Source organism: Podarcis liolepis, assembly GCF_965112155.1.
Source record: "Podarcis liolepis genome assembly, chromosome: 2".
Taxonomy (NCBI): Eukaryota; Metazoa; Chordata; class Lepidosauria; order Squamata; family Lacertidae; genus Podarcis; species Podarcis liolepis.
Window position 1 is genome coordinate 28,573,404 of NC_139555.1, and position 26,689 is coordinate 28,600,092.

Consider the following 26,689-nt stretch of genomic DNA (forward strand, 5'->3'; position numbering starts at 1 on the left):
GCGGATGGAGGATTCCAGTCTGCAGTAGTGGAACAGAGTGTGCTGGGGAAACCCAGCCAGATGGGCAGGTTCTTATTCTTATCAACGTCTATTTCTGTTAACTAACCACTGGACTAACTGGACCACTAAGATGTGAGAGTCATGAAGTTGGAGAAAGGAAGCGGCCAAAAGCTGGACAGGGGGAGAGCTGCCGTTTAGGAGGAGAGGAGAGTGGCTCAGGCCTGAAGAGCATATTTTCATAGGCAGGGAAATGGCTTCCACAGCTAAACCCCCAACTTCCAAACTCAAGAAACGCCAAGATTTTCATAGATGTACGGGCACATGCCGCGAAAGAGCCAGATGAAGCTGCTGTCTCTTTAAAGAACGGAAGAAAACAAAACGCCCAAGTCCAAGATCTCCTTGGCACAGAGGTGGCCTGGGTGAAAGAAGCGAGATGACAGGCCTTATTAATAATGGGTAAACATACACTGGCTGTGGAGTGAAGTGATTAACGCACAAAGCTGGAGCAGAAAGAGGGGCAGCAGCTGCTACTGACTGGGCTGAGGCGGCGACTGCGCTGATGGAGGAAGCAAGAGTTCCCAAAAGGGGCCTCAAAGTCACCGATCTGGGTCACTCCTCCTGAGACCCTCCCCTCTCCAAGTTGCGCTGGGCAAGAGTGCGCAGCAGTAGTGAGATGTGCACAGCTGAGACAGGCTCTCACCTAACCTGAAGAGGAGAATCGGGAGGGATGCCTTGTGGAACTACAGCGTGGAGGAGTGAGACATTTAACGTGCTGAAAGATTGTGATAGTGGATTTTTCAGGGATATTAAAAATAGTGGCTGGAATTGTGCTGGTCTGGGAGACAAAGGCTGACAAAAACGCAAAGCTCCTAACTTATTGGGTCTATCCCCTTGTGGATAAATCAGCACTACTGGGACTGAAACACTGCTCAGTGCATGAGCTGCTACTGCTTGTGGTTTCACCCATGAGCGTCGAATCATAGAATCGTAGATGCAGAAATATGCAGCTGCCCAAGTTGTCCACTGTGAGGGTAGGTCGTTGGGCAAGATGGACCACTGGCCTGCTTCAGAAGAGTGCTTCTTAATCCTCATTCATGGTAAAGTCACATAATGTAATTGAAGGCTGGGTTGGGCAGAAGGCAGATGGTTTGAAAAAGGAGCTTGAGTTTGAAAAATGGGTCTGACGATCTCCGCAGGCGCTCGTTTGTAAATTTGGGTGCAGGTAGGGCTAGGAAAAGACTGGAGAGCAGGGTATAAACCAGCACTCCCCAACCTGGTGCCCTCCAGATGATGATGATTATTTTATTTATATGCTACCCATCTGACTGGGTTGACCCAGCCACTCTGGGCAGCTCCCAACAAAATATTAAAAACACAATAAAACATCAACCAGATGTTGTGGGCATTGCAACTCCCATCATTCCTGACCACTGGCAACATTGGCTGATGGGTGCGGTAGTTCAAATAGTCTGGAGGGCACCAGGTTGGGGAAGAGTGGTATAGATGAAGCTAGAAGGAATATCATGGCTTCGTTTGGTTGGTATAAGCAGAAAGGGTACAGGGATGCGGGTTTAGACCACTGGGCCTCTTGGGCTTGCTGATCAATAGGTTGTCAGTTCGAATCCACTTGTTGGTGGTGAGCTCCCGTTGCTCTGTCCCTGCTCCTGCCAACCTAGCAGTTTGAAAGCACGCCAGTGCAAGTAGATAAATAGGTACCGCTCTGGCGGGGAGGTAAATGGCATTTCCGTGCGCTCTGGCTTCCGTCACAGCGTCTCATTGCGCCAGAAGCAGTTTAGTCATGCTGGCCACATGACCCGGAAAGCTGTCTGTGGATAAACGCAGGCTCCCGAGGCCTGAAGCAAGATGAGTGCCACACCCTATAGTTGCCTTTGACTGGACTTAATGTCCAGGCGTCCTTTACCTTTCACCTTTTACCTATAAGGAGAATCAGGCCAGTGATTGGCAGTTAATGCTTAGGAGCAGAAAGTTGACTAGGGATGGGCTGACTAGAAACACACCTTTCTCTTTGGGACTTTTCTAGGGTTGCCGTATTTCAAAAAGCGAAGATCCAGACAGAAAAGTTGAAATTGGACATTTTTGAGTGGCATAAACGACACTGCCAACATCCGGATTTTCCTGGGCATTCCACCAATTTCTGCTTGCGGCTGCAGTATTCCGGCTATGTCCAGGAAATTTCAGACATGTGGCAACCCTATTTTTCTTTGTCTTCAGATTAGCCTCCGATTATTCATGTACAAGCTGGGCTGCAGTTGCAATGAACCACACGTGCCACACCCAGATTAGGTTTCGTGTCTGCTCACGACAGCAGCCATGCCGTGAGCTGAACAGAGACCAAGTTTCCTTGCTTTCTGCAGCCTTGCACTGATAGTAAGCTTCAGGAGGGAGACCCCCGACTGGGCAGATAGAAGCATTATTCTCCTGCGCACCCAAGAAAGGGAAGTCTGGTCAGGCAGCAGCCTGCCGTGGATTTTGAAGCTCAGAAAGTAAGCAGCTGATCAGGGCCGGCCGTACCATTAGACAGAGTGAGGCAGCTGCTTCAGGCGGCAGATTCGGTGGAGTGGCAGCAAGCTGCTGGGAGGGCAGAGCTGTGTGGGCCATGCGGGCAAACCCTGCATCCCATATCTGCTGCCCCCAGGTGCTCCATCCTGTTAGCAGTGCTGAAGCAAAATTCAGCCCGTCAGTCCAGCTGGCTTCTGTATGTGGAAATGACATGTGTGTGTGTGTGTGTGTGTGTGTGCTCTCTTTTCCTTAGGCTCACACAACAAAATGTTTTGCGCTGCCCTTGCAGCCAACAGAGGCCTTCTGCAAAGGTGCAAGGCATGGTGTGTGTGTTGGGGAGAGAGGTTAAAGAACTTTGTCAATTTCCCCCCTTGCTGTATGCGCCGTTTTGAAATGCACTGAAAACTGCCAAAACCGGCGTGTCCAGCCTGCATGAATGAATTGGCAGGGGAATTCATCCGTCCCGTTGCCTCCTTTCCCAGACAAATTCTGACATGTGCTCTGTCTGCCACAGGAGGAACAGAGGGCAAATGGGCTTTTGGATTTGAGTCTTCCGAAAGCTGTGCGCTCCAGCTTGCTCTGAGCCCTATATAGCGGGGAACAGCCCAGAGCCTTCACTTTTGCTGTCACTGGATGGAAGATTGAGATGTGGCTTCACAATATTTTCTATAGGCTCTGTTATTAAGGCCACTGCCTTACTGTAATGCTCTGTTTAAAATGTACATTGGGGCTGCCACGTGACTAGTCTTATTCTGGCTTGTGTTGACTATTATTTTCTTCTCATTTCCACCCGTTTTTTCAAAAAGCTTGGCCCCAGCGTTAGACAATAAGTTTGCATACATTTTTTAAAAAACTAACTGGATTAACATATACAAATGAGTACTGATCTTTCTCCCTTTTCTCTTGAAGAGGTGGCAACCACAATATCCATAGATGTAATCAATTAGCAGCTGGCTGCCATGGAGATCTGGCTGGCAAATTGTGCTCTAAGGAGCTCAAAGCCAGAGGGGTCTTTGCTTTAAAAAATGGCTAGAAAGCCCAATTATTTTGATTGGATTTAGGAGGTGAACACTGCAAATATTCTTGCTTTGGATTATAAATTTGGGGAGTTTGCTCTGATTTCAGAAAAGGCCCGGGGTGAGACTAGGAAAAAGGGATGGGCACCAGGAGGCAGTGGTGGCAAAAGGTCAGCAGGAAGCCATAACCAATTTGTTTGAAATGGAGGGGAAAGTCTTGGAAGTGTTGCTTCATTAACTAAAATTACAGAAGCCTGTATTTCTGAGCAGAAATGTTCATGCCTGCAACCATGAGGACTAGTGGCATTCATTTTTCACCTCCTGCATTTTCACATACCTAATTCTTCATAAGAATAAAGGTAAAGGGACCCCTGACCATTAGGTCCAGTCGTGACCGACTCTGGGGTTGCGGTGCTCATCTCGCTTTATTGGCAGAGGGAGCCGGCGTACAGCTTCTGGGTCATGTGGCCAGCATGACGAAGCCGCCTCTGGCGAACCAGAGCAGCGCACGGAAACGCCGTTTACCTTCCCTCTTTATCTACTTGCACTTTGACGTTCTTTCGAACTGCTAGGTTGGCAGGAGCAGGGACCGAGCAACGGGAGCTCACCCCATCGCGGGGATTCGAACCGCCGACCTCCTTGATCGGCAAGCCCTAGGCTCTGTGGTTTAGACCACAGCGCCACCCGCGTCCCTTCATAAGAATATCAGGGCGTAATTTGGTTGCAAAGCCTTTGGGACCCTTTGCCAAAAGCCAGGTCCAGATTGGTATCTGTTTGATGTACAAGTGTTATAGAATTCAAGATCCCTTACTGTATAATATTTTCATCACCTCAAAAAAACCCAAACCAAATCTGACTAGGTATATTAAACAAGAACAAAGGGGTGAATCGCCATCTTTCTTTTGCACACATGCACAGAGTCTCTCTGTGCATGCCTATGGGTGCAATGGGATTTGAAACAGTTACCGTACAATGGCAATCCTCCACCGTCTTCTACTCAGAAGTAAACCCCATTAAATCCAACGGGTTACGTGTGGATATGGAAACTGGAGGACGGTAGATGCATTTGATTCATTAATCAGGAATGAGAGGTTGTGATCTGGTATATACATCCAAGTAGCTCTCTGACGCAATGTCTCAATAACTGCCACACATAATGTTCCCAAGCCAGCAGAAACAATTGGTTCTCTCTCTCTCTCTCTCTCTCTCAGGTGTCCTTGAACAGCTGATTCCAGAAGAGCCTTGTTTGCCTGGTAACTGCAAGAAGGCAAGGACTGCTGCGATGTCTGAGACTCTCAAGATGCAATCTCACTTACTAGAAAGCAAACCCCGCTGAATGGTGGGGTGGGGAAAACGTCTGTGCAAATATGCTTAGTACCGGGCTGCAACATGATGGTACCATGATCTTTCCTAGGCAACAGTCTACTTTATAAAGATGCGGCAGCCGACCTGTGAAAACACACAACACAGTGCTGCAGAAGGTTCTCCTCTCTTATGTGGTTGAGTGTTTGGGCTTCAGCAGCCCGGCTAATATCCCCAGGGCAGGATGCATCTGTACTCCCAAGCACAGGCGGCCGTGGTAAATATTGCATGGTGCATTGACTGAGGGGGAGTGGAAGAGATCCTGGGTTCAAACGCTGCAGCCCAGCAAAAGTAAAGAGAGCAGCTCTATGCAACCTTCTCATCCCTTTCAGTCGCTCCCTGGACTGAACAGGTCATCAGATCAGTAAGTTGCAATGGGCTTCGTGGAATATAAAACTGGAGATCAAGGGGAGGAAGAGAGGCGGGGGTGGTCTGTGGTGGAGCGCTAGTGGACATTTGCCAACGGGTGTCCGGTCCTTATGCAGGTGGTAGCAAAAGCTGCCAGTGCCAGCTTTTCTTTTCTTTTCTTTTCTTTCCCTCCTTCTCTATTGGCATCCCTCACAGCACAGCTCTAGCCAAATTGGCTGCATTTGATTGTTCACTTGCTTAGTCGGTGACTTCTTAGATCGTGGCGTTGGAAGGAATCCCTGCCAGCCTGCTATACTGCGTATTGGGGGGGGGGGAGCGATGATCACGGGATACATGGGAGGCAAGGCTTAACTATTCAACAGCTAGTGCAAATTTGAGAATGGGAGGGCTTCCGCTGTCTCTCTAAACCAGGGATGGACAAAAGGTAGATAGGGGGTACAGCTCTGGGTGACTTGTGGAAGATCAGTAAAGGGTTGCTGGCTTCCAGCTGCTCAGCAGTGTCAACAAATAAACACCTCTCCTGTAACGAAGACAACTCAAGGGTAGGGGGTGGGGCTGCGTGAAAGGGCTCAGATCTCAGCTCTGGTAATGGAAACAAAATCCTGGGCTGATCTTGTACTCAAGAGCAAACCCGCCCCACTTTAAAAGTAAAAACCTAAGGGTATACCTGGCCCACTAAGCCCTTAAGAGAAAATACAATGGTACCTCTGGTTATGTACTTAATTTGTTCCGGAGGTCCGTTCTTAACCTGAAACTGTTCTTAACCTGACGCACCACTTTAGCTAATGGGGCCTCCCGCTGCCGCCAGAGCATGATTTCTGTTCTTATCCTGAAGCAAAGTTCTTAACCTGAGGTACTATTTCTGGGTTAGCGGAGTCTGTAACCTCAAGCGTCTGTAACCCGAGGTACCACTGTACTTGTTTCTAGTTGGTGGATCTCAGGGACCTAGCAAACAATACCACACAAACCAGATTCCACAAGCATGGTATATGGTCCGCTTGACGTCCGAGATGCTGGTGCGTATTGGGTAGGGCGGGAGAATAACTGTTGCTTTCCCCCCATGAGGTGGAGGGAAGACTTTGTGTGGCTTATGGAAGCTGGGGGGGTCTGAAGGCATTTCCTTGGCCTGTCCAGCCCCCGCCTGATTCCCCATAAATTATGTGCCAACTTCATCACAGAGAGTCTACTGGATAAATTTTGGAGGTTCAAGGGAAACAGCAACTTTATCTATGGGAGAAATGCTGAGAAAAGGACGGGGGAGGAGGGAATGAAGAGCCTCAACAGAAGAAATTATGTGGTTTGAGACGATGGACACTAGGTTAGAAACCTGGAGAGGGTGGCATGGATGCGCTGAAAGCGGAACATCCTCCTTCAGCGCCTGGTCCACTGGACTGAGCCGTCTGGTACTCTACCAGCTCACCTGGCCCACGTGGATCCAACGCACGCTTGCACCTTCTTCCTCCAGGAAGTGGGTCATACATTCACCTCCCAAATAGTTTAGCCCTCCTGCCCGGACCACCTCTCTACTAGCAGGAGCATGGCCGTCTAGGTGTACTGCCACCCAGTGGCGGGAAGCATAAGTGAAACCGACCTGTTAAAAAGACTTGGGGGACGGTACTCCGGGGTTGTTGCATTGCACAACCGCACTTTGTCGCCTCCGTCCCTTCGGGGTTTTTTTTTTGGGGGGGGAAGGGGGTGGTTTCTATTTTCCAAATCTGGCTGCAGCGATAGAATCTCTTTCTCTCACTCACTCACAAATCATGAGCCCCAGCAATTTGAACAGCATTAGCATCTTCGGGTGCGCCCACAAATGATCCTGTTGTCATCGAGGTGATTTACTCCGGAATAAGCGTGCAGTAAGCTTCGGCGTGTTAGCGAATTGGGTGGGTAACGAGCTTGGCGCATGTGCTCTTTGGTCGCCTCGTGCGTGGAAGCATCACGAGTCCAGGTAAGACGATTTTGTGCCGGGGAGTTATATATATTGACCTGTGGTCTGGCCTGGTTCCACGGTTTCCACTTGCAGGCCTACAAGGGCTTGTTCCGACCACCCAAGACCTCCTGCTCCTCGTTCACCTCCAGGCAGTGGCGTAGCGTGGGTTGTCAGCACCCGGGGCAAGGCAAGTAATTTGCGCCCCCTAACCCGTTGATTTGCGCCCCCTAACCCTAACCCCCAGATGTTGCGCCCGGTGCGGCCGGCCCCCCTGCACCCCCCACGCTACGGCACTGCCTCCAGGGCTTGGTTGAGGGCCGCGGGAGGTGGCCCTACCTCTGCTTTTTGCCTTGCGGTGGTGTTCCTACTTGGCTAACGCTCCCTTCCGTTTCGTAGTGCCACGAAACTCGTCCCTTTGCAGCAGAAGAGGAAGATCGGGGCGGGGTGCATGTGTGGAGAGACTTCCAAAAGGGCACCCGGACCCTAGGAAGCTGCCTTATACCCAATCATACTGTAGATCCCCTCTAGCTCAGTACAGTCTACCTTGAACCGCAGCGACTCTTCAAGGTTTCAGAAAACGGAGCTTGCCCAACCCTAGCTGCAAACGTTGGGGGATCGAATCTGGTTACCTGGGACCTTTTGCATGCAAAACCGATTTGCTTGCGCCACAGAGCGCTGGGAGCCACACTGGAGCCACCCTGCACAGCGCTGGTGGAAACGCGCGTGGGGAGCGGGGTGGGTGGATAGTGAAACGCGATGCCCGCCACGATCCTTATCCTGAGGCTCGTAGCGCCCCACAGAAGCGAGCCACCCCTCTCCCTGCCCGTCTCCTTGCAGCCTCTCCCGCGCTGCGATGCAAGCTGGCGCCTCCTCCGCCTCTTCAGCTTTCCGGCCCCCTTTTCGGCAAGGGGAGTGGGGGGAAGGGAGAAGGAAGGGTTAAACCCCCGCCGAGGTGGCGAGAACAAAAGGGGACTCGACTAACCAACGGGAGCGCGAAGCTTCTTTTTGGCACCCTCTGGTTGGCTGCCAGCCGCCCAATGGCTGCGTCGGCCGGGCTGCCTGTCCGTCCCCACGTGGGGGGAATGAGATTAGAGGCTGGTATTTATTGGCTGGCTGGGGGCCCCCTCATTGTTCAAGCCTGTCTCGCTGCCAACCCGGGGCCCTGCGCGCGTCGCCCTTCATCAATCAGCCTGCGTGTGAAAATAGCACATTTCTGACACTCCCTAACTCACTGCTTAACAATGTTAATGGGCCTAAATGTTTGGAGAAGGTGCCTGCTTAGCCGTGGCTGGGGATATTTAAAGGCGCAGAGACCTTGCAGCGCGGGATGCCCCCCGAGGGGGCGGCCAGATCCGGGCGCGGGGGAGGCGGGCGGGCTCCTCCCTTGCCTGCTTGGACGGGTCGGGCAGCGAGGGAGGGAGAAGCGGACACGTCTCTCCGCTCCACCGAGAGCTCTCGTGAGAACCTGCCCGCTGCCCGGGGCTGCCTTGCTCAGAGGCGGGAGGGCTTGTCCAGGCGCAGATAACCAGCCTAAGCATTAGATCCCCCATTAGCAAGCGTCGTGCGCACGGTCCGCGGTGCGGGAGCGGGCAGAGTCGGTGCCCGCCCTCTCCCCCCCCCCCCGCGCGATGCGGTGTAGGCGATTTGCCCGCATGGGCAAGTTGTAGCAGAGCGGAGAAAAGGGAGGCAGCACTCTGGGTCTCTCAGACGCCGCGGCAGCAGCCCAGCCTATACTGTCTTGCGAATATAATTTGCAGATGTCGTTCTCCCTCGCCATCCGCCGAGCGCCCTTTATCGAATTAACTGGCGAGTGGGTTTAAATCGAGCAAGGAGCCACGGCCACCTTTCTTGGCGGGGACTCTGAACCTGAAAACAGCTGCATGGCAGGCAGGGATCTTGGTGCAAAAAAAAAGCTTCGCCCGTTGCTGCGTTTCCCTGCCAGGAAAACCCACACCTGTTGGATTTCTGTCTGGGGTGCAGTACAGGTGGTGTCCTGCACATACACACGAAGCACAGCCCTACAAACACAAGCCCCGCAATGAGGCTGTGGAGCTTCTTTCAAGACATATCATTACATAGGAAGTCCAAAGCAGCTGGTTTTGTAGTTCTGGATCCATGGTTTTCTTCAGCACACAAGCCAGGAAGTCGCTAAATACTTGAAATCTTCCATCTGCTTCCGAAAGAAGGGTTTGGTTTCCAGATTTGATGGTGGTGGTATGCGTACAGGAATATATAAAATGATATTCTGTTCAGGTCACCTTAACCCTGACCTCTAGTAAACAACAGATAGTGAGGGTGAGTTTTCTTGGAATCTCTTATGCTTCTTGATGATCTCTCTCCCTACTCCAGTTATTTCTGGGGCCTTGAGTAATCTGATCTTCCCACCAAGGCCAGACAGCGTGGAATCAACTGAACAAAGTCTTGCTTTTAAACCTAAGCCTATGCTGAATTTTCATCCATGAAAATAATCAGGGCAAAAGGGAGTTGTGTGTATGTGTGTGTGAACCTTTTATGTGTACAGTGGTACCCCAGGTTACATCTGCTTCAGGTTACAGACTCCACTAACCCAGAAATAGTACCTCAGGTTAAGAACTTTGCTTCAGGATGAGAACAGAAATCACGCGGTGGCAGTGGGAGGCCCCATTATCTAAAGTGGTGCTTCAGGTTAAGAACAGTTTCAGGTTAAGAATGGACCATAAGTACTTAACCCGAGGTACCACTGTACTGCTCACCCCCTTTCTCAGTAATTTCTTTCCCCAATAATAATTTAATAACAGTGATTTATTACTTGTACCCCGCCTGTCTGACTGAGTTGCCTCAGCCACTCTGGGAGGCTTCCAACAGAACAGGGAAGAAAAAAACATGACACATCAGATATTAAAAACTTCCTGATACAGGGCTGCCTTCAGATGTCTACAGAACGCTGTATGATTGTTTATCTCTTTGACATCTGATGGGAAGGTGTTCCACGAGGTGGGAGCCACTACCGAGAAGGCCCTGGGCCTGGTTCCCTGTAACTTGACTTCTCACAGTGAGGGAACTGCCAGAAGCCCCTCAGAGCTGGATCTCAGTGTCTGGGCTGAATGATGGAGGTGGAGATGCTCTTTCAGGGATGCAGCTGCTACTATGGCACTGTTTTTTTGTTTTTGTTTTCAAGTAGGCTTTTCCTGATACAATCTCAGCAAATCAGGAATCACATGAAGAGCAGGAAGACGTCCATCCTCCTTTGGAGCCAGTCAGGGCTATGGGTTGTAGCCAGTGATTTTGCTCAGCTGGTGTAAGACTTCTGTCAACAGCATGGGGCAAGGCAAGGGGGGGGGATGCTATATTTTGCCATCTTTCCTCCTCCCCTCTGCAGCCTCCCCATCCCCACTAAATTAGCTTGTTTATTTAATTAATTAATATACCGTCTTTCATCAAAAGATCTCAAGGCGGCTCACTGAATAAAATACAAGATAAAACACAAACAAATAATTAAACCAAAACATAAAAATCCCTCCCCATCCAACAGCCACATTTAAAGGGCTGTTGGTTAATAATCAGCCAAAAACCTGATCAAAGGGGAACGTTTTCGCCTGGCGCCTGTATTTTATTTTATTTATTAAATTTATAGGGGACCCTCCAGAGCAGATACAGGGGGACATAGGAAGGCTACTAGGGAAGGAGGAATTGATAAAAAATAGCTTTCTGCTCCACATACAAACCAAGTTTGTCTTACGTGTACATCATACGTCAGGAGAATTCCTGAGACGTCCTGGTTTTCGGGTATAAAAATGGTGTCGGGGGGGATTTTGCCTAATGTCAGGGAAAACCCGGATGTATGGCAACTATTTTGGGGGAAGGTTCCCTCCACCAAAAAAAGCTCAATTTTGGTGGTTTCCTAAAAATAAAGCTCAGTGATTTTGGGGTCTTCTGAAGAAAAGCTCGACAGCTTTGCAGGTGTCAGGAGTTTTACTTCTTGAAGTATGGCAACCCTGACAATGGCATCACAGGAGCAAATAAAAGAGTTTCCCGCAGTCCGAATGAGTGAATGTTTTTGTAGCGCACCCCCACCCCGAAGTGGGAGCATATGCGTTTCAAGAGGGCTCCCCTCCCTACTTCGCCTCAGCCCTTGTCTCCCACTCTTTCGTTTTAAAGTTTGCCAAACTAACAGCTGGTTCTACATGTAGCATCATGTTCCATATTTTCTGCTTTGTTTTCGAACACTGACTGAAAATGGGGGTCAGCAGATTTGCTCGCCGTTGTCCGGAATTCGTGATGAGCTCCAGCCTCCTTCCTCCGCCTGGAGCTAGGGATGACACTGGGGAGATCATAGCTCGCCTGGTGCCGTGCGTTGGAGGTACCGCTGGATTTGAACTACAAACTCAGCATGACCTCAGCCCTGGCCTGTTTGAGGAGAAGGAGGATTTGGACTGGCTTTCAAGGCTAGCCTAAATCTGTGGGTTCCATTATGGAGAAGAATCCAGGAACTAATTTCTCTCATGTGTTGGTCCAAGGGAATAATAAGGACGCTCTTATGTCGGGTCTGTATTTCCTGTGCTGTGGGACAAACAAAGTTTGCTAAGAGAACTGTGCCACTTAAAAATGGGAACTGCTTTCCCAGGGCGGTTCAGCCTACGAAGGTTATGTAACAATTAAAGGAATTGCCCGCAGTCAAGGAATGATGAAATCACAAAAAACATGCCTCCCTTGGGGTTCCCGAATCATTTGAATCATACAGTGGTACCTCTGGTTAAGAACTTAATTCATTCTGGAGGTCCGTCCTTAGTCTCCCAGGTCCTAGACCAGCACTCTGAGCCCTATACCACACAGGCATGTGTGAATGTATTGTGTATCTCTGGCAGTTCAGAGAGGAAGACAGAATTGTTCACCTTGAGGCACAAGTCCAATGTAACATTATTTTTTATATTGGAGGCAGCTTTGGGAACAATTTCTGTACTGCATGTTACACAAGAATATTCTCTAGGTATTTTCTGAGCGCTCCAACTTTCTCACAATATCTGATATTGGGCGTCAAATGATATTTGACTTCCATATTTGACAATGCAATATTCGATAGCTGACAAGGAAAAGTATTTAGCCTGCAGCAATATTGATAGCTGTTGCCTACTGCTGTATCACAACAAACAGGAAGAGAGCTGTGCTGCATCAGACCAATGGCCTACCTACTCCAGTGTCCTGTTTCCCACACTGGCAGGGCTGGATAGCTCAGCTGGTTGGAGCGCGGTGCTGATAATGCCAAGGTGGCAGGTTCGATCCCCATAAGGGATGGCTGCACTGCAGGGGGTTGGACTAGATGATCCTTAGGTTCCCTTCCAACTCTATGATTCTATGAGACTTTGACATGCTTTCGAACTGCTAGGTTGGCAGGAGCTAGGACCGAACAATGGGAGTTCACCCCGTCGCAGGGATTCGAACTGCCGACCTTCTGATCGGCAAGCCGAAGAGGCTCAGTAGTTTAGACCACAGCGCCACCTGCGTCCCATTTCTGGGTTAGTGGAGTCTGTAACCTGAAGTGTCTGTAACCCGATGTACCACTGTATAGGGAAGCTTTTTAAGATTTAATGCTTTATTACACCCTGAGTGGCTGGAGCAACCCAGTCATATGGGCAGTATACAAAATTATTATTATTATTATTATTATTATTATTATTATTATTATTATTATTATTCCAAGGCTGCAGGCCAAACCCACTTTGTTCTGGGCTTGGCTGGGGGGCACTCTGTCCTGCCCTGCAAACTGTTCTCCACCTGTGGATTGATGCCTGAGTCACTCCTCCAAGCAAGGAGCCCACTAGCTGCTTGGCGGTTGCCTGCAGAAAGCCCCCAAACATGGAGCTCTGGGGGCAGGGAGGGGCAGTGAGGATCAAGCCAGCCCTATAGCCATCATTTGATGGCACCTGCACCAGCTCCAGCTTTGTGCAGTGATTTGCTGCCCACCAACCTCAGCCTTCCACCCTAGACAGTGTGAGTGATGGAGGTGCAGATGCAACAACTGCTCTCTCTATTTTGCAGAAGTTCCTATGGTGTGTTCTAGGACACATTTCACATGGGACAGAGTTTCCCCCTTGCTAAGAACTGAGGGCATGCGATAGAAGCAGTGCTTTTTTCTGGGGGTACAGCACCTTCCCCCCCCCCCAAGAAGAAAATCACCAATTCAAAGTGTGGCACTTTCTGTTACAACTTCAGGTTGAGTACAGGCACCTCTTTTTTCCCCTAGAAGGAAAGCACTGCCTAGACTCTAACATGTTTGGTGCGTGTGGTAGAAGATCAGCGGCGTTGGTCAAACTCTTCTCCTGCAATGAGTAGAAGGAAGGAGGGAAGGAGGAAGACAATGGAGGAGGAGGAGGAGAAACACAGCAGACCCCATCCCAGTGGCCATGGAGGAAGTCACTGGCAGAGCGTGGAAGGTGATGAAAAGCAAACTATTAGAGTTTCTGGTCCATGGTCTCTCTTGGCTTCAGAGGCACCAATACATCTCCTTTGCCTAGGGCACAAGAGGGCCTAGGATTGCTGGGGAGCTTCCCCAGGACTCAGCATTCCCCAGAAGGTAAGAGTGAAAAGGGCGTTCCATATCTGATGGTTGTCAGCAATATTTAATGCACAGTTATATTTGATAGTAGACACGTAATGAGTTGGTTGTTTGCTTGCTTTTTTAAACCTTACAGCCTTTTAAACTTATAGCCTTTGGCATGGCAATTATAGCATGCAGCTTGTGAAAATTTGTATCTGAAACCTGTTGACATCAAAACAATCAAGCCTATAGCAAGACATCCCAAACACTTAAATGTCAAACGCTGAGGTTAAAATTTCACATTTCAAAAACGTGTATGTGAATTTGGTATTGAAATATCTCCCTTGGAAAGGTAACGTTGTGACCCTGGAATATTTGCAGATATTTGTTCCAAATCTTCTTTTTTTAATTTATTTTTTAACAATAACATTATAGCATTACATTGCTAAACCTTTTAACCCTAAGTCAAACATGTTTTTTCTTCATCCAAAAAGTAGGTGGGGACTATAAAATAGGGCCTACCACAAGTGGATTCGTGCTGAGCTCTAAATGGCCCCATCCATGCTAAATATTATTCTGTGCCCTGCTCTGGATGGAACAATCATAGAGTTGGAAGGGACTACAAGGATCATCTATTCCAACCCCCAGCAATGGAGGAATCTCTCACCCAATTTGGGGCTTGAACCCACAACCCTGAGATTAAGAGCCTTATGCTCTACCAACTGAGCTATGTCAGGGTATATAATGACTGAGTAGTGCTAGGAACCACCCATCTGGAAGCAGCCTGAAGACCTACGCCTGACCTTAACTTTTCTGGGTGTCACACATCAATGCAGCTTCCAGGTTGAAAATTACTGGCATGTGATTCTGGCAAACACAGGGAAAGTGGGTCATGTGGAAATCTGCATGGCTAAATGGTTTTTCTTCACAATCTCCACCTTTCGTTTAAATGGTCCTTTAATGTGCAGAGGGCAAGTTCTCTCTGTCTATGCCTCTTGTTCACCCTTGTTCTCACCTGCTGTTCTGATTTGGGCTCTTATTCTGGACGCTTGGTGATGCTACAAAGGCAGAGGTGATGATGTTGCTTCCTGAACATCTTAAGCGGAATTCCTGGTGCCCTCCGTGCTTGTGTCCCTTGATTTATTCATGTTATTGCAGGGCTGCAGTGTACCTTGAGGTGACCAGGCCTTGCACTGTTCACACCAAGGAAACCTCCTTTCTGGCAATGCTTCTACCAGGTGGCCAGATTAGGATGTGTTTCTGCAGAGTGAAAGGCAGAAATCGAGAACTCTGCAGCTGCCTGTAGTGTAGGCCCACGAATGTGATTTTAAACAAATTAAAAATTGATTATTCTTGTGATGAAAGTAAAATTTAACATATTTTGTCAGCAGATATCCACAAAGTCAACTGATTTGCTCATTTTAGCACTACAGTAATACCACTTAGTGTGTGTCAGTTTATTTGAGATGATTTAAGTCTGAATGTTAATGATGGAGGAAAAAACACACAGAAGCTCCCTGTGGAGACCTGTGGTATTTGCATCTGGTATTGCGAGCTAAAGTGAGAATCTCTGCACTTAGAGGTTGGAAAATAATGATGATCGTGATTAATAATGCACTCCTCTCCTGTTTATCAGTATAGCCTGGGCTGTGCGGTCCTGAACCAGTGCGCCAAACCTCCAAGATGCCCAATCTGAACTCTCCTAACTGCACTGGATCTTCTGCCTGTCTTTTTCCCATCAACCTCTGCCTTTGGAGCTCGCCGTGAGCGCACACTGAATTTGAGGCTAACCTGGGTTAGCTCCCAGAATGAGATTTTATAAGTGGGGATTTTATAAGATGGTAACAGGAAGGGGACTGAGAAATTGGCCAGGACCCACTTCTCCCACCCACTTTGAACTATGGATGTCCAACCAGCATGGATTGAATCTGGATGGCCTTGGGCCAAATGGTGCCTTTCAACTCAGCCAACACAGTTTGTTATGCCGTGTGAAGGTAAAATCGCCGGGGTCTGCGGGGAGAGGTTGGTGGAAGAGAAGTGTGTCTGTTGCCTTGAGCTCTTTGGAGGAAGGATGTGATAAAATAAAAATAATAATTTGAAGGAATGAATGGAGCAGATAGGACAAAGGGGTACAAGTCGCTTTGCCTACTCCTCTATCACTTTGGCAAACACAGACACACACACACACACACACACACACACACACACACAACCTAATGAAAGGACTGAGACACAAGTTGGGCAACCTTTTGCTTCCCCCTTCCTCCCAGATCCTTCCCATGCCCATTGGTTGGGGCAGTGGCAAGAAAGACAAGGAGAGAGGAACTGGCCGCTGGCAAGCAATCCAACTCAAGCAGACTTGCGGACAATGGTCTTGAACGGGGATTGCCTAGACATGTGCCAAGCTGAATCAAAGTTTCCATCTATATCAGTGTGCAGCAAGGGATGCTTAAATATCCATGGCTGGAAGAAGGAGAAGGAGAGGCCTTTTTAATTTTTTTCTGGTCACATCAACATCATATATTTAGAACATATGACTCACCCTCTCAAAAAAAAAGGTTTTTGGGAACTGTTGAGGAAATGATAGCTCTGTGAGTGGTAAACTACAGTTCCCAGAATTCTGGAGAGCCATCCGTTCCCAGCACCTGCTATAATCAAAACCAGCCTGGGTACCATATTGAGAGGTGGCCCAAGGCATGATGCTGCTTGAGGTGGGGTGGCAAATGCCTCGTTCCTGCTCCTCAAGTCGAGGTTCAGAGTCCCCAAGGGCAGTCAAATTAAACTGGCACCTGAGGCAGAACTCTCCTACTTCCTGTCATTTTTTTTAAAAAAGAATAATAACAAAGTTAAATACCAATTTGCTGTCCTTTCGTACCTCAGAATGCTGTCTCACTCACCTAATGGTAGAGCTATCCCTGCCTCACTGCAGACTCTATAGTCACGCCTCACATTTAAAGCGCTGTTAGCACCACATTAGCAGCAGCGTCCTGTGAATTGCAGTTTGCTATGGCTGCTGAGAGTCAGAAGGTCAGTGGTTCGAATCCCCATGACAGGGTGAGCTCCCGTTGCTCGGTCCCTGCTCCTGCCAACCTAGCAGTTCGAAAGCACTTCAAAGTGCAAGTAGATAAATAGGTACCACTCCGGCGGGAGGGTAAACGGTGTTTCCGTGCGCTGCTCTGGTTCGCCAGAAGCAGCTTCGTCATGCTGGCCACATGACCCAGAAGCTGTATGCCGGCTCCCTCGGCCAATAAAGCAAGATGAGCGCTGCAACCCCAGAGTCGGCCACGACAGGACCTAATGGTCAGGGGCCCCTTTACCTTTACTTTACAGAGTTTCCCAGGAAGACTAGGTGTGTGAGGGGAACAGGGTGTCTCTTCACTACTCTCAGCATCCTTAACAGACTACACTTCCCAGGGTTCTCTGGGAGAAGCCATGATGAGTGTCAAAGAGGTATTACAGTGCAGATGCCATCTGTGAAGGGTCAGTTTAGTATCTCTGGTAATATGCATTAGCCTTTTGTGAGTCCTTTTGGAGAAAGTCTCACAGTGGCCAGTGTGGTGGGGCAGAACCACAGAGCCATTTCCCCAATGCCAGCATCTTTGCAGCCCCAAAGAATACAATAAAATCGGGATTAGATGTTTTCTCAGGGTGGTGGAGGGTGTGTATGCCCCACTGACAGTGCAGACTGAAATGTCTGGTAAGCATTCCGATCCCTCTTGCTGAACAGTGACAGTCTGCAGGCAACTGAAGAATCGCTTGGCCAAAGTCACCGCTTTGGGATTTGTCACAACTGCCCAGGTTTTGAACTGACTCTTTGCTTCCAGCATCTGTACTCAACAGGCAAGCTGTTGTGTTTTGTTGGGCCACCACAGCTGCAGCCTCCCCTATTTTGCAGCCACCCTCATTGTCAGGAAAGAGGTGACTTGATCAGAGGTCTGCATGGAGGACGGAGGCTGTTGGTAACCCTGACTGCTTAAAGTTAGCCCATGGCTCGCTCTCATTCTAGTTTGCTTTGTATGTGCTGGAAATATGGAAAGACAACGAGCAATTGCTCCCAAGCCTGCCACTTCTTTGCAAGCTTGGGAAGGAAAAGCCGGATAAAGGTAGTTTTCATTTTTTTTAAGGAAGTTTCCAACCCTCCTGACTTCACAGTCCATTTTGGGATAATTGCAACATGACCTCAAGAACTGGGAAACCAGAGAGCGCAGACACAGAACCCAAGGTATGCTTGAACTCTTGCGATTGTTAAACCAACCCTGTGATTTTTGGACCCTCCGGGGATAATGGCATTAAGCCCAAGTTTATTAAAGACAGTTTTGTGAGCTGCCTCCTAAGCCCCTCTCCTCAAACTGTCATATTTCCTCTGCCATGAATGGCGTAAATACTAGGTCTCTACATTCAGCTTTGGAGAAGTGCCAGGCAGAGCCATAAAAGCACTATTTAGCTTCCAGATCTGAAATCTGAATAGCGTGACCACAAATGGAGTTCAGGTACCAAGAGGGATGGTTTGGGATGCAACACTTATTCAAATGGGGGGGGGGGACTTAGTGCACACTGCAAAAGCTTCCTAGCAGGAAGCATCCATGAGGGGGGTCAGCCAGAGACAGTAGAAATAATTTGTGTGGAGGGGGGATCCAGGAAGGTTGGTGGGGTATTGGGGAGTTAGCGAATGTCTGTCAAGCCCACACTGATGGTTAGCTGAGAGGCAGGATTGGACAAGATGGGCCAAATTCTGTGTTATTCTAGTTTGATCTTGAAGACAGTAGTTAAATTAAAGGTATTTGGTTGTATACTAACTTGAGTGGCATCTGGGATTTATTTATTTTTATTTTAAGTGCTATAACTTCCTAGAACAATGCACTGAGAGACAGACTGCCAATCCCATGGTTAATCAGCTCTGTGTGCCAAGATCCTTACCTAGTTATTTAGGGGCGGATACTTCCTGGGAATTATTGTGAGATGTTAGGCTACCAGCGCAGTGTAACGGTTAGAGCATTGGACTAAAACCTGGTAGACCCGAGTTCAAATCCTCACTCAGCCACACAAAGCTCCCTGGGTGACCTTGGGCCAGTCACTGCCTCTCAGACTCACCTACCTCACAGGGCTGTTGTGAAGCCAGGATGGGCAGAGGAACCATGTACAGCACCTGGAACTCCTTGAAGGAAAGGTGGGATATAGGTAAAGGGACCCCTGACCGTTAGGTCCAGTCGTGGACGACTCATCTCGCTTTACTGGCCAAGGGAGCCGGCGTTCAGCTTCTGGGTCATGTGGCCAGCATGACTAAGCCGCTTCTGACGAACCAGAGCAGCGCAGGGAAATGCCGTTTACCTTCCCGCCAGAGTGGTACCTATTTATCTACTTGCACTTTGACATGCTTTCGAACGGCTAGGTTGGCAGGAGCAGGGATTGAGCCACGGGAGCTCACCCCGTTGCAGGGATTCGAACCGCCGACCTTCTGATCAGCAAGCCCTAGGCTCTGTGGTTTAGACCACAGTGCCACCTGCATCCCTAGGTGGGATATAGAAATGTAATAAATAGAAATAAATAAATAAAGCTGCTTGCATGAAACCACCCTTTCTTGCCCCTCCAAACTCCGGCCTTACTCTGAAGTATATTTTGAGAAGATCAGGGTTCTGCCTTAGCAAGAGCTGAACTCCGCAAGCCAAATTCAATATGGCTTCAGAATTCAGAGTGGCTGGGGAAACTCAGCCAGATGGGTGGGGTATAAATTATTATTATTATTTCCCTCCCTTTCCTAATGTTTCTGCTGCTTGAAGCTCGACCAGCAGAGATAGGGAGACGGAGGCAGAGCTAAACAGAATGTGCATTTTATTTCAATTGCACGTAGCTAGACATTGTTATAATGCAGAATGGGACTGAGCGATTATGCCAAAGACTTTGCAAAGAGGAACTTCATTAATGGCTGCGGGGTCCCTGCAATATACAGGCCCTTTCTCAACATAACACTCCAGCCGATCACAACGGCTGGAATCTTGGTGCTAATAAATAGGGGTGGTGCCCGCTCACAAATGTCTGTGCTGCACACTCTTTTATACATTTGCCCCGTATGTGGTGCGTTTGGTTGCACGCAGCGAGCGCACCGTTTTGTATGCCTGGCCGCTGTGTGCATCTTGCAGATGGTGGGACCAGCTGTTTCTTAGAGAAGGATAACAGCCGCCTCTCCGAAACCAAGCGAGCCTCCTCGTCTCGGTAAGCAGCCTCTGATCTTAAGAAACCTTGGACGTTCAGCAAGTATTCGCCTTGACCTCACTGCTTTATTATGTTCTCTTCCCACTCGCCCCCCCACCTCCATTCCCCACGGTAAGTGCAGAATGCTCCGCCTGGAACCGATCATATAAAACTGGCCGCACCAGCCTCTCCCTGCCTCCATTGGAACAATAGCTGGCTCCCGAAGCCTACAGGGACATGCCTATGCAATGTGTTTGAAAGAAACTGACAAAGTCCTTTTGTAGCTCTCCAGCTGCAGGTCAGACAGATGCAGTCAGAGCCACATAATAAAGCTGATAAAAACAGCTGGGTGATAGAAGCAGGGGCGGGGCGTATCCCATACAACAGGGAGCGCCGGGGAGCGGCCTGTTCCTTTAAGTGAGGCAGATTTGGCATTCTGAACATCTTTCAATGATGCCACTTTTGGCAGAGGTGACAGAATTGCCCCAAATATCATTGTCCTGATGCTTAAAGTAGCAGTGGGTGCTGCATTCGTAAATTGGGACTTGTCTCTTGCCATGAGCATCATTATGCACACTAAAAAGAGACAGGCATGCTAAAGAGAGAATGAAGTCATACCCTCGCAACATTTCTCTGGTGAAAATAGGGATGTCCTATTCCATAATAATAATAATAAGAATACTGTAATAAGAATAATTGTTGCTCGTCTGACTGGTTTGCCCCAGCCACTCTGGGCAGCTTCCAACAGTGGTACTTTGGGTTACAGATGCTTCAGGTTACAGACGCTTCAGGTTACAGACTTCGCTAACCCAGAAATAGTACCTCGGGTTAGGAACTTTGCTTCAGGATGAGAACAGAAATCGTGCTCCGGCGGCAGCGGGAGGCCCCATTAGCTAAAGTGGTGCTTCAGGTTAAAAACAGTTTCAGGTTAAGAATGGACCTCCAGAACGAATTAAGTTCTTAACCCGAGGTACCACTGTACATAATAAAACATTAAACCAGAGCTTTCCAAACTTTTAATGATGGTGACACACTTTTTAGACATGGATCATTTTACGACACGGTAATTCAGTTTACTAGCAAACCGGAGGTTATACTAACCCCTTTCCAGCCGTGGGAGGAGTGTGGGGAGCATTGCGTGACACACCTACACACTACAGCCAACCCACTAATGTGTCGTGACACACAGTTTGGAAAGCTCTTCCTGAAACATTTTAAACGTTTTTTAAAAACTTCTCTAGACAGTGCTGCCTTCTGATGTCTCCTAAAGGTTGTATAGTTACTTATCTGCTTGGCTTGTAGGTCACATAACTCCATTCCCGCCAACATTTATCTGGTCAAAATAGGGACATCTTAAGGAAAAGCAGGACATTCCGGGATCATATCAGAAACTGGGATGGCTTCTGTAAATCTGGGACTGTCCCTGGAAAATGGGGACATTTGGAAGGTCTGTGAAGGAGTACAGAGGCATATGACAACATCTTTGGCAACACATTCATTTTTATCACAGCTATTCGGCCTAACAATGATAACTTCAAATTTGTCCATATTTCTATGTCCTTTTTCACTTCAATCCAACATTTTTCATAATTATCCTTAAATAAATTCACATTTTTGGCAGTCATGTTAACCCCTAAGTATTTCACTTTCTTAACCAATGTTAGTCCTGTCTCCTCCTGAAATTTCTCTCTCTCATTAACAGTTAAGTTTTTCTCTAAAACCTTAGTTTTCATCTTGTTCAACTTAAAACCTGCTACCTGTCCGAATTCTTGAATCGGTTCCAATACCCTTTTAGTACTAGATTCTGGCTCCTGTAGAGTCAATACTAAGTCATCAGCAAATGCTTTCAGTTTGTACTGTTTAGCTCCCACTTGTATACCTTTAACTTCTTGGTTCTTTCTAATCATATTTAACAAAACCTCGAGGACCGATATAAAAAGCAATGGAGAAATTGGGCAACCTTGTCGTGTCCCTTTCTCAATCATAAACTCTTCTGTCACTACATTGTTCACAATTAATTTTGCCTTTTGTTCAGAATAAATTGCACCTATACCATTTTCAAAACCTTGACCTACTCCCTTCAGTTAAGAACTGAAACTGTTCTTAACCTGAAGCACCACTTTAGCTAATGGGGCCTCCTGCTGCTTCTGTTCTCATCCTGAAGCAAAGTTCTTAACCCAAGGTACTATTTCTGGGTTAGTGGAGTCTGTAACCTGAAGCGTCTGTAACCCGAGGTACCACTGTATTCCCTTTTTGGTATTGTATTGGAAATGGGGCAATCAGGGCTGCCGTAATGCATTCAAGGTGTGGATAAATTTATGCCAGGCCCGTTCTTTCTTTTATTCTGTCATTCTTTGGCGTTTCATTCCTTTGGATCTCTGGAGAGTCTTTCCTTTCTTTTTTGTCTTACTCTAGAGGGAGTTTTGCTTCCTATTCAGTCCCATCTGTTCCCTGGAAAGAAATGAAAGAAGCCAAGCCTCTCTGTTCCTGCCAAACCCAAAACATAGCTGGTTGTTCCAGTGTGGTGGTGGTCGCTTGGTGGTTTTAGGCCGCAATCTTCCGCACATTTCTCTGAAAGTCATGAAACACAATGGGACTTCTCAATAGACATGGATAGGATTGCACTGTTAAGAAAACGATCTATAAACATTTTCGAAATCTCTGTTTCATGAACTGGCTGCTATGGATTTTTAAAAAGGTTTATACCTCCACCTCACCGTAAAGGTAAAGAGACCCCTGACCATTAGGTCCAGTCGTAGCCGACTGGGGTTGCGGCGCTCATCTCGCTTTATTGCCCGAGGGAGCCGGCGTACAGCTTCTGGGTCATGTGGCCAGCATGACTAAGCCGCTTCTGGCGAACCAGAGCAGCGCACAGAAATGCCGTTTACCTTCCCGCTGGAGCGGTACCTATTTATCTACTTGCACTTTGATGTGCTTTCGAACTGCTAGGTTGGCAGGAGCAGGGACCGAGCAACGGGAGCTCACCCCATTGTGGGGATTCAAACCGCCGACCTTCTGATCGGCAAGCCCTAGGCTCTGTGGTTTAGACCACAGAGCCACCTGTATCCCATCTCACCTTACTATGCACAAAAACACCAAGTCCCATTTGCCACTTGGTTACCCACTTTTGTTTTTCCACAGACCTGCTGGCACTCTTTGCGATCTGACCTGGACAGCCCTCTCCTTTTCACGCAATTTCATCTCCCGCCTCCCCCCACCCTTTTTTATATTAGTAAACAAAATGCTCAGAAATAATCCACTCCCCGGTGAAAATCCTTGGGGCACCTTGCTGATTACCTCTCACTTCACAATCCTGAATTTCTTCAAATGCATGCGGTGCTTTCCTAAGCTGTTTTACCGCTGAAAGACGCCGTGCCAGAAAACGACATCTGTGCTCCGTAAGAGATTTCATCTGTTCCATTGCTTGAAATATCTGCCAGCCAAGGTGCGCAGCCGGGGGTGTGGGTGCATTCGCTTTTGTAATGTGTGCACACACGCACACATACCAATGACTGGTGTTGGGCCTTTCACATGTGCAACTTTGCTGGTGATGCCAAAGACATATCCTTCAATTGTTTGTGAATGAAAGCAGGGGTGTGCACAAGTGAAGCCTGCACCAAAATTTTGCAGCATGGAGTTCCAAACAGCTACCGTATGTCTCCCGTGGTATTTCATTCCCTCTTCCCCCTGGTTTTCCACTACTCTATCCCAATGGTCAGCCATGGTCCTCTTTCCCACGGCCACTATGTATCACCAGCCCTTGTTTTTCAAAGGATGGGGGAATGATTGCCTCTTAAGATTCTTCCCACTAAAACGATGTTGTTCTGCCAACTGTAGGGCAGGCACCCCCAAACTCGGCCCTCCAGATGTTTTGGGACTACAATTCCCACTATCCCTGACCACTGGTCCTGTTAGCTAGGGATGATGGGAGTTGTAGTCCCAAAACATCTGGAGGGCCAAGTTTGCGGATGCCTGTTGTAGGGTTTCCCCAAGACAACCAACAACCCTCTCTTGTGTTGTGGATGGTGCTGTTTCGGCTACACACTGTACACTGAGAATGAGTTCAAAATGTACCTATAATACTATTCTCACACCAAGTATCTGTAATGCTGCTCCTCTCTGCCAGCACAAGTCCTGTTCATTTACTCTGTGTTAACAACAACAACAACAATTATTTTATTATTTATTGTTGTTGTTTAGTAGTTTAGTCATGTCCGACTCTTCGTGACCCCATGGACCAGAGCACGCCAGGCACTCCTGTCTTCCACTGCCTCCCACAGTTTGGTCAGACTCATGTTTGTAGCTTCGAGAACACTATCCAACCATCTGGTCCTCTGCCGTCCCCTTCTCCTTGTGCCCTCCATCTTTCCCAACATCAGGGTCTTTTCCAGGGAGTCTTCTCTTCTCATGAGGTGGCCAAAGTATTGGAGCCTCAGCTTCACAATCTGTCCTTCCAGTGAAATTATTTATTACCCCACCCTCAATCTGGCCGGGTTGCCCCAGCCACTCTGGGCGGCTTCCAACACATATAAAAACATAGGGCTGCCTTCAGGTGTCTTCTAAAAGTTGTGTATTTCTTTATTTCCTTGACTGGAGGGTGTTTTATAGGGAGGGTGCCACTGCTGAGAAGGCCCTCTGCCTGGTTCCCTGTAGTTTCACTTCTCGCAGTGAGGGAACTTCCAGAAGGCCCTCAGAGCTGGATCTCAGTGTCCGGGCTGAACAACGGAGGTGGAGACGCTCCTTCAGGGCTTTAAAGGTCAGCACCAACACTTTGAATTGTGCTCGGAAACATACTGGGAGCCAGTGTAGATCCTTTGGCCCGGCCCGAGCAATATCTGAAGTAAGGTGTACTGTAAGCTGACTATAAAATTTCCTTTAAATCAACAGTGCAACTTAACAATGTTTATTAAAACATCTAATCTCACAAAGGATCTGACTGTACTTATAAAACTGCAGTAAATCAAACGTGTTTAGCAACATTTATTATTTGGACAGGTGTTTACAGGGAAGAAGAGAAGGGAAGCAGCGTGCCAGCATTTGGTGAGTGTGTGTATTTGCATTTTTACATGCATGGTTACAAGGGTCAAGATACATCTGCCCCTTGCTAATATATTTAAGGTCTAGAGAAGGGGTCAGCAGATTTTTTCAGTAGGGGGCCGGTCCACTGTAGACCTTGTGAGGGGCCGGTCTATATTTTGAAGAAAAAAATGATGCAAGAGCACCATGAGCCCCAGTGGCTTCTTACCTGAATCTTGCAAGTGGCAGGGGCTGGCAGCGGAGGAACAATGAGCGGCGCATGAAAGGGCTCCAGAGAGGGGCAGCTTAAAATGGCGGCCGCTTGAGCGCTGCTGCTGCTGGCACCAACAAAGCCCAGCCCCCTTCCTCCTCTAGGCAGGGCGGGGAGAAGCCAGGAGGAGGGAGGGAGGAGGCGCCGCCGCCGTGTGAGGGAGAGGGAAAGAACACACACGCTGGCGATTCCTAGACCGTCTGTGAGCCAGATCCAGAAGGCAATTGGGCCTGATCTGGCCCGCGGGCCTTAGTTTGCCGACCCATGGTCTAGAGCAGTGTTTCCCAACCGGTGTTCCGCGGCACACTAGTGTGCCGTGAGACACCGGCTGGTGTGCCGTGGGAGGAAGGCGGGCGAGTTGGGCGGTGAGAGGCGGCGGCGGCGAGGATCCGCGTCGAGCCGAGGGCGGCTCCGCGGTGGTGGTGCCGAGCGGCGGGGCAGCGCACGCAAAAGGGAGGAGCGCGAGACAGCGGAGGAGGAGGAGGCCGGCATGTCCGGGCAGCAGCAGCAACAACAGCAGCAGCAACTCCCGCCGCCGCCCCCTCCTCCGCCCGCTATCGCCGCCGCCGCCTCAGCTGCCCTCGCTCTGCTGCCTCCTCCCACCCCGGCAAGGGGGAGGGAAAAAACTTTCGCTTTTGTGCGTCCCTCCCGGCGTGACGCTGCGCGCTGACGTCACGGGGCGGGGCTTTAATGGTGGTGTGCCGCGAGATTTTTTTCCGGCTAACAGGTGTGCCGTTGCCCAAAAACGTTTGGGAAACACTGGTCTAGAGACCTAAGCGAAAGGCTGATACCTGAAGAACTCTGGTGCACAGCACAGGTAAATTCTGAAGAGCAGGCTACACTCCCAGGGAGACTCCATATCCGCACCCGCAGAAAGTGTCCAAAAAGGCAGGCTGATGTGTTGATTCATGATAGATAGATAGATAGATAGATAGATAGATGATAGATAGATAGATAGATAGATAGATAGATAGATAGATAGATAGATAGATAGATATAGATAGATGATAGATAGATAGATAGATAGATAGATAGATAGATATAGATAGATGACAGATAGATAGATAGATAGATAGATAGATAGATGATAGATATAGATGATAGATAGATAGATGATAGATAGATAGATAGATAGATAGATGATAGATAGATAGATAGATAGATAGATAGATAGATAGATAGATAGATTAGATAGATAGATAGATAGATAGATAGATAGATAGATAGATAGATGATAGATAGATATAGATGATAGATAGACAGATATACCCCCCCAAAGAGCTGCTATACATAGCAGAATACACTTTTTTTAAGGATCTGCAGACAATCATTGAATAGTGAGCCAGTAAATGTGGTGCAATGGTTAGTTAGGGTAATGGAGCTTGAGTGAAGAGACCCGATCCATTACGTTGCATGACTGCAAACCTATGCATAGTTACTCAAGGGGGGAAGCTCCACTGAACTAGTGACTGCATAGGTTCAACCTGAAAAACACATTTGAT

General features: G+C 48.4%; 1 long non-coding RNA gene across 1 annotated transcript; it reads left to right on the forward strand.

Annotated features, from left to right (window-relative positions):
• LOC310700732 lies at positions 1-15,596 on the forward strand. The gene is made up of 3 exons (XR_014522769.1): positions 1-1,097; positions 4,748-7,215; positions 13,418-15,596. It is a non-coding gene; the product is annotated as an uncharacterized lncRNA (long non-coding RNA).
• Positions 15,597-26,689: the final 11,093 nt, after the last annotated feature.